We start from the raw sequence: 7982 nt of genomic DNA, 5'->3' as shown, positions 1-7982 counted from the left end.
CCTGTAAGGGATGGGAGTGCAGGAAGCACCAATCATAGGGTTTTTAAAGGATAAGAACATTGGTCACTGACCCATGCAATGTACAGGACACAGGCACACAGAGTGCCTGATCTCTGGCCAGCCTGCATCGTTAATCTTCTCTGTATGCCGTACCTTACTGGCACAGCTACTGCTGGACAACCTTGACAGCTACATCTTTGTACATAGTGGGAGCCAAACATTAGGGATGTTGAATGAGGAGGGCCAATGGTGTCACCATAAACCAATGCCACACGTAAGCATTGTTCTCCCTGATTCGAGATGGTACAGTAGACCTCTCAATATAGACCTCCACCCGCTGAACCTTGACTGTGGCCATGAAGTGCTGCCCAATGGTGTGAAAATACATTTAGCACCTACCCAGAGAGACTCACAACCACATGACAGTGAAAATCTGGAACATTTATGCAGAAACTAAGGGTGACACACAAGCCTTTTTCATCCATGCCACCACAGTACCCTTAAGAGGTTTTCTTCACTTGTTCCCTGCCACTACATCTTAGTATTGTCCCTGATTCTGCAGCTGGGTTGGAGGAAGCCCGCTTGGCAGTTGAGCTCATTAGCCTTAGAGTAGCCCAATGGACATGTGTCTGGACAGACCAGACTTGTAGAGGGCAGGAAGGTGACCATCCTTGGTTTGAATGTCCAAGAGTTGCAATGGGGGAGGGAGGTTGTTGGGAGGAGGGAGCTTAGAGGGGGGAGGCAGGGTGGACATGGAGAGCCCAGCCACTTGTGTGTTTCCTGAGTGGAAGGTGTAGAAGGGCCTGTATGTGGTTCCACCTCTGGTTCGGTGCGTCCTGGCACTATCCTGTCTTTTTATGAGTCCTGAGGATCAATGGCTGGGATGGCAGACTGCCTGTCTACAGGTCCTTCCAACAGCCCTGAGAGTCCTGGACCTGGCTCTCCATTGCAGCCACCAAACTGTTTATGGAGGCAGCTAGAAAGGATTCACTGCATTGATGCAGATTCTGGTCATTGCATCTGATATGCCTGTCTGTCACTAATGCTCCTCTCTGTACATTTGGATGAAGTCCCTGACTGCCAGCACCACAATGCCCTTTTCTGCCTGGTCTCCGGTTGTAATCTGAGTGCCAGCTGCCTGGCTGTTTCTTCCTTCACCAGCTGTGGAACTGTCACAATGAGGTGCTCACCATATTGTGTAGCGTCACTCTCTATGTCAATGATTTCCCCCTGAAATGCAAGTATCTGCACTGGTGGCAGCTACAGGAGGCAGCGTTGCTGATCCTTCCTTGAGGCCTTAGCACTCTTATCCTCAGAAATCCAGGAGAATGCTTCTGAAGGAGCTGAGCGTTTCTCCATAAAGGTCATGGCGAGGCTAGGGGACTTTCCAGGGAAAAGAAAGAGGAGGCATTGTGGCTTGTGGTTATAATTGATTTGCAATAATTGGGAGTGACAGTGGAATTCAAATGCAAGTTGCTGTGGAAGTTATTTGTTTGGTGAAATTTGGATGCCTCATCATCCCCACAGGAGCAGTCCTCATCTTCTCCTTCCAAGACTAGGATTTCCTCCTTGTAGAGGGCGAGGTCAACGATTTGCCATGTTATGGGCTGTCTTCTCCTGTAATGAAAGAAAAGAAGGGAGTGGAATGAGTGAGATAACAGTGAGTGCATGGATGTTAGTGCTGGTGCATGTGGGAGAAAGATGTGAAATGGGCTGAAGGACAGAGGAAGCAGCACAGAGAGTGTGTACGTTAGTAATATGGGAAGTTGGGGGGTGGTGGACAGTGAGTGACAGAAGGTGGTGCACACAACAGTGAAGGTGGCAGAGTATGATACTTGGCTGCGTGCAGTTGCATAGATGGAGTAAGTGTGAGATGTCAAAGTGACAAGTGTGGCAGAGCAGAGAAAGTCGTTGACCTTCTTTCTGTAATGCTGGTTGTTCATCTACACCGTGGAGATAGGACTGACCTGGTGGTGGCAGGGTCTGTGGTGTGGCCTCCTCTGCCACTCCTCCAGGAGCAGAGCATCTCTCCTTTGGACCACCAAATCACCAGGACCTCCGGGTCCCTGTGCAGAAATGCGGTGCCACCTTCCCCTTGTCCAACATGCTCAAACTCTATCCTTGACCGGGCAGGGTAGCTACAGAATGCCAGTGCTTATCCAGGTGCGCAACAGGCTTTCAAAGATGGCATACATGCAAGGGAAGCTGGAGTTTTAATTGATATCCACTGCATGGTGATTTATTATCGGAATGGTATGTGGTAAAATGGGACAGAAGTTGGATGTGAGAGATGCCATGGGGTGGGTAGGTAATTATTAAGGTGAGTTTGGTATGATAGGGCAAGAAAATCCACAAAGCTTTATGGCTCAAAATCCTCCAGAAAAATAAAATAACTTGGACTTTGCAAAAAAAAGCATAAGATTTAGCTCATCGCATCTAGCAATATACCTTTGATTCATACAATGTCAAGACTGTCAAAGTTTTGTTTTGGCTACTGTGCAAATTAGTGTCAGCAGTAATGAGACAACCTTCAATGTTTTTCTCTGACAGAGACTCAGATGTTTTCCTGCGGGAACTTGAGGAGTAATCCAGCTTTTCTTAAACTCACAAGAAAAAAAATGTACCTTTTATAACTGCTTTTGAGGTTGATTCTTTTCTGACCTGATCCAATCAGCTGGGAAAGCTACAATAGCTTCCCTGCTCATAGATGACTTAGAATGAGGTCCCAGTGAAGTGAGTATATAAAGAGGGAAGCCACTAGTTTATGCAGGTGACCCTACCACCTTCCGAGAGCACTAGTTAAAATCTTGGGTGGCAGGTTCCTGCTAGCTTTCTGGCAAAAGAGTAATCTGGACAGTTTTGACTGCTTAACTGTTTAGCTTTTGACAAGCAAGTAGGGTTACAAATGCCTCAGAAATGTATGTATGTCATGAGTTATTTTTTGTGTAAAGGGTTTGTAATGATGATGTGCATGTTTGGTTGCATTTTGAAAATCCAGTTGACAAAGCTATAGCAATCTAGACACAGACTTTCTTTTAGTTAGCGTGTCACTGTAGGAAAATTCGAGGATCCAAGCCTATCTCAGTTTATTTAGGACATTGATATTGTCCACATGATATTATTCATCTTGTCCTTCTTGGTAGAATTGGTAACAAGATTGGAAAATGAATTCAAATTAAAATTGGGGATTTACTGCCATAAGTGCTGATCTCCATTGAGATCATAACTTCTCAAAAAAAAATTTGGAACACTAGCTAATAGCTGCATAAATAATCAACAAGATGTCACATTTTAAGACTTTTACCATAACAAAACAGTATTGACCAGAAGATAGTAAGAACTGCCGATTCTGGAGTCAGAGATAACAGTGTGGAGCTGGAGGAGCACAGCAGGCCAGGCAGCATCAGAGGAGCAGGAAAGTTGACGTTTCTGGTCGGGACCCTTCTTCAGAAAAAAAATTGACTAAATTGCCTAAATCTTAATTGTGTAGGAAGAACCACAAAACAGATCATTTGTTTTCCCTTTAGCACAATCAAAACACACCTCATAGATTTGCACTGTCCTGAAGGTATTCATTCAAATCTTTTAAAACCAGTCTAAGGTGATTCTTAGCTCCGAAGAATTTACTTCTGTTCTTTTTCTTTCTTAGCCTGGGAATTTTTAAACTCAGAACTACAGATTAGAACCAAATTGCACATCCTGGAGAAGACAATTCTTGAGGTACAGAATAGCTTCTAAACTGAATAGTATGGCAGTTTTGCACCACTAAATACATTTCTGTACACATTTGGGATTATAACATAGCAGATTACATTATTGGTCACTGAAAGCTAGATGAAACATCAGACAAATTTAAAGAAATATTGAAAGCTGTTGATAATTATTTCAAACCCAGAACTAATACTATTCTTGAAAGTATAACATTTAACGAAAGAATCCAGCATTCAGGAGATTCAGTAGATGATCGCATTAATAATCTCTATAGGCTACTGGGGAGATGGAACAATGATGACATAAAGTCAGAAGTCATAAGAAGCCAGCTTGACTCATTAGTAATGTATGCAACATCATCAGATTTATTAAAGTCCGAAGAAGACCTAACTTTCAAGAAAGCCATTCAGACAATGAATGAAGCAAAGGTTCAAAAGTAAGATGAATCAATCCTAAAAGAAGATAAAATTTGCAAAAGAGATCTACAGGTCTACAATTCATTTATTAAGGTACAAAACCACAAAAGACACACTGTATAAGCCAATCCAGTGAGTAGGATAGACACCAGACAACAAAAGTCCTTGGAAATGTCATGGCACAATGAAAGCTCATTGACATGAACATTGCTCAGCTGTTAACACTGTAGTTTTTTTTATAGTAAGAAAGTCTGTCATGTTCAGAAAAAGTGCCAAAGCAAAACGCAGACAGAGAAAACAAACAAATGAAAAAAATATCTACATGAAGAGATAAATGAGATAGAACAGTTTCCATTGAAGATAAACCCAGAGCTCTCTTGGAGAAATCAGTGATCCAGACCAAATATTTTCATAGAATCCCTACAGTGTGGAAACAGGCCCTTCAGCCCAACAAGACCACACTGACCCTCAGAACATCCCATCCAGACCCATCCCCCTAATCTACACATCCCTGAACACCATGGACAACTTAGCATGGCCAATCCACCTAACCTGCACATCTTTGGACTGTGGGAGGCAACTGGAGCACCCAGAGGAAACCCACGCAGACACGGGGAGAACGTGCAAACTCTGCACAGACAGTCACCCAAGGGTGAAATTGAACCTGGGTTCCCGGCGCCGTGAGGCAGCAGTGCTAACCACTGAGCCACTGTGCCGCCCTAGCATGCACTTATTTATGTGAATGGTTAACTCATGAACTTTAAGTTAGACATAGAACAAATTGTCACAGTATTGTTAGATAGACAGCCTTTGTTGACAAAATACTGCATACAGCTGTCAGACATTCAGCTACATGGTCCAGAGGTCATCACATCTAATATTAAAAGTATGCTACTAGCAATGCTCAAACATAGGAGCGACAAAATGCTAGAAACATTTTACACATTTCACAACCAAACCAATGGTCATATATTATCCCCAGTCCCATTCATGAGGTGGAAGAGGTTAAATCACAAAAGGTCAAGGAGAAACAGGTAGGAAATCCTGCAGGGTGTGGTAAGGTCATGGCAGAATCTATGCACAAAGAAAAATCTCCTGAGATTAGTTACTTAGAATAAAAAAAAGTGTTTTGTACCATAAATGGGATAGACAGCTGTGACTGTAATGGTTTGTTTGAAATGTTTTTCACTGCTATAAAAACAAAAGGAAGTTAAAGGTGCCTTTTTTCTCTTGTGGATGTGGGCATTTCTGATGTTTCTCATTTATTGCCCATCCCGAGTTGCTCTTGAAAAGGTGGTGCCTTCTTAATCGGCTTCAGTCAGAGCTGGGGGGCTTTTCTTTAAAAAAAACATAGGAATGCAGAAACTAGGAGCAAAACAAAAGTGGGATGGTGTTGTGATTAAGGGTTATAAATTTCATGCAATGAGTGACACAGACAGTGGGGTTCATATAAGAACAGCACTGGAATAAAGAGTGATACTTGGTTGGCAGGATAGGGATATCGTCTCCTACTAAGGCTAGGAATCACTCCTCATAGGAAGGAAGGACATCCCTTTCTCCATCCAGGTCCTTTTTGCCCTATTATGGATTGTTTTCTCCTGTGTCAAGAAAAAAGGAGTGAGTGAGTGAATGAGTGAGATAAAAGTGGGTGACACAACTGTTAGTGCTGGTGCACGTGAAGCAGAGGTGCTTAGGTCTACCAGGTGAGTGAGTAGGCATCACAGAGGACATGCAGGGTTAGGCATATGGCAGTTTGGGTGGGTGGGGCAAATGGGGGAAGATGGTACATGCAACAGTAGAGCATGAGCCTTGATGGGAACTGGGTGCAGTAGTAGGGATACAGTGAGTATGAGGTAATGGAGGAAAGATGGTGGCACTTACCTTGGCGTGGCACTTACCTTGGCAGAGCGGTGAAGTCATTGACCTTCTTATGGAACTGTTGTGCATTTCTCTATACCGTGGAAACCATACTGATCCTGGTGGCAACTTCAGAGCAGATTAGCATGGTCTGATGGCATGCTCCTGGGGGAAGAGAGGGGTTATCCAAAGTCCCTGTTCTCAAAACAAGGTGGCAATTTTCACCTGTTTGCCATGTCTGGGGAGAAGGTAATGAATTGTGCTGGGCAGCTTCAGAATGCCAGTGCTCTTTCTGGGTGTGCAATGACATTTTAAAGGTGGCATCAGTGCCAGTGATGCCAGTCCATTCTCGTGAGTGGTGAAAACGTCCTGCCATGGTGAGTGAGAGAATAAGGTTAGCGCTGGACAAGCTGGGCACTATAGAGGCATCGTAAATTGTTAACAAGGCATTCTTGGGATAATAAAATGAGAAATTTCGTTCGGTATCACAGAAAAGAAACCTCTGTGGAACTTGACAAAATTCACTGAGTCAAAAAATTGTAAGATTCAGCCGATAGCAACATAGGAAAATAGGAGTAGGGTGGGCCATTCAGCCCATTAAGTCCACTTTATCATTCAACATGATCACAACTCGTTGTCTATGTCAATGCCATCCTACTGCACTTTTTCCCAAACCCCTTGACACCTTTAGCTTTGAAAAGTGTATCTATTCCTTTCTTAAATATATTCAGTGACTTCTGTGGTAGAGAATTCCACCGGTTCATCACCCTGTCAGTGAGGAAATTTCTCTTCATTTCAGTTCAATGTAATGTTGCAACTGTACAGTACATTGGTAAGGCCATTTTTAGAGTATTGTGTTCAATTCTGGTCTCCCTGCTATAGGAAAGATATCATTAAACTTGAAAGGGTTTCGAAAAGATTTACGAGGATGTTGCGAGGGTTGGAGAGTTTGATCTATAGGGAGAGGCTGAATAGGCTGTGTTTTTTATCCCTGGAGCATCAGATGCTGATAATGATTTATAAAATCATGAAGGGCATGGAGAGGGTGAATAGCCAAGTTCTTTTTCCCAGGTTAAGGGAACCCAAAACTAGAGGGCATAGGTTTAAGGTGAGAGGGGAAAGATTTAAAGGGACTTGAGTGGTAACTTTTTCTTCCAGAGTGTGTTGTGTGTATGGAACGAGCTGCCAGAGGAGGTAGGTACAATTGCAACATATAAAAGGCACCTGGATGGGTACATGAATAGGAAGGGATATGGGATCTTAGAGGGATATGGGCCAAATGCTGGCAAATGGAACTAGATCAGTTTAGGATATCTAGTCAGTATGGATGAGTCGGACTGAAGGGTCTGTTTCTGTGCTGTATAACTCTATGACTCTAAGATAGTCTACCATATATCCTGACACTGTGACCCCTAATTCTGGACCCCATGCCCAGGGAACCATTATCCTTGCATACAGTCTGTCCAGCCCTGACATACTCTTATGAGATCCCCTGTTATCCTTTTATACTCCAGTGAACGCAGGCTTAGTGAGCCAATCTCTCCACATATGGCTAGTCAGCCATCCCAGGTGTCAGACCAATGAACCTCACTGTACTCCCTCTGTGGCAAATATAATTTATCTTAGGTAAGGAAAGCGAAACTGTACACAGTGACCCAGGTATGGTTTCTCTAAGGCCCGGTACAGCAGAATAAAATACTTCCTTGCTCCTGTGCTTAATTTATCTTACAATTATGGCTAACATACCGTTTACCTTCTTAACTCATGGAGCAGCATGAGGGGAACGAGACCTGGAGCAGCGCGAGGGGAACGAGACCTGGAGCAGCGCGAGGGGAACGAGACCTGGAGCAGCGCGAGGGGAACGAGACCTGCAGCAGTGAGAGGGGAACGAGACCTGGAGCAGCAGGAGGGGAACGAGACCTGGAGTAGCGCGAGGGGAACGAGACCTGGTGCAGCGCGAGGGGAACGAGACCTGGAGCAGCGCGAGGGGAACGAGAC

General features: G+C 44.0%; 1 long non-coding RNA gene across 2 annotated transcripts in view; it reads right to left on the bottom strand.

Annotated features, from left to right (window-relative positions):
- Positions 1-426: 426 nt before the first annotated feature.
- LOC125484686 overlaps positions 427-7982 on the bottom strand; it is a 7907-nt gene continuing 351 nt past the window's right edge. Inside the window, exons 2-3 of one of the 2 annotated variants that reach the window (XR_007263515.1) lie at positions 6026-6149; positions 427-1617 (exon numbers count right to left, since the gene is read on the bottom strand). This is a non-coding gene — a long non-coding RNA (uncharacterized LOC125484686). Of the gene's footprint in view, positions 1618-6025; positions 6354-7982 lie in introns of both variants that reach the window. The other variant, XR_007263514.1, reaches the window with a different exon arrangement.

This window comes from Rhincodon typus, chromosome 13 (assembly GCF_021869965.1).
Source record: "Rhincodon typus isolate 14 chromosome 13, sRhiTyp1.1, whole genome shotgun sequence".
NCBI lineage: Eukaryota > Metazoa > Chordata > Chondrichthyes > Orectolobiformes > Rhincodontidae > Rhincodon > Rhincodon typus.
This window is presented reverse-complemented; position numbering and strand designations above follow the sequence as displayed.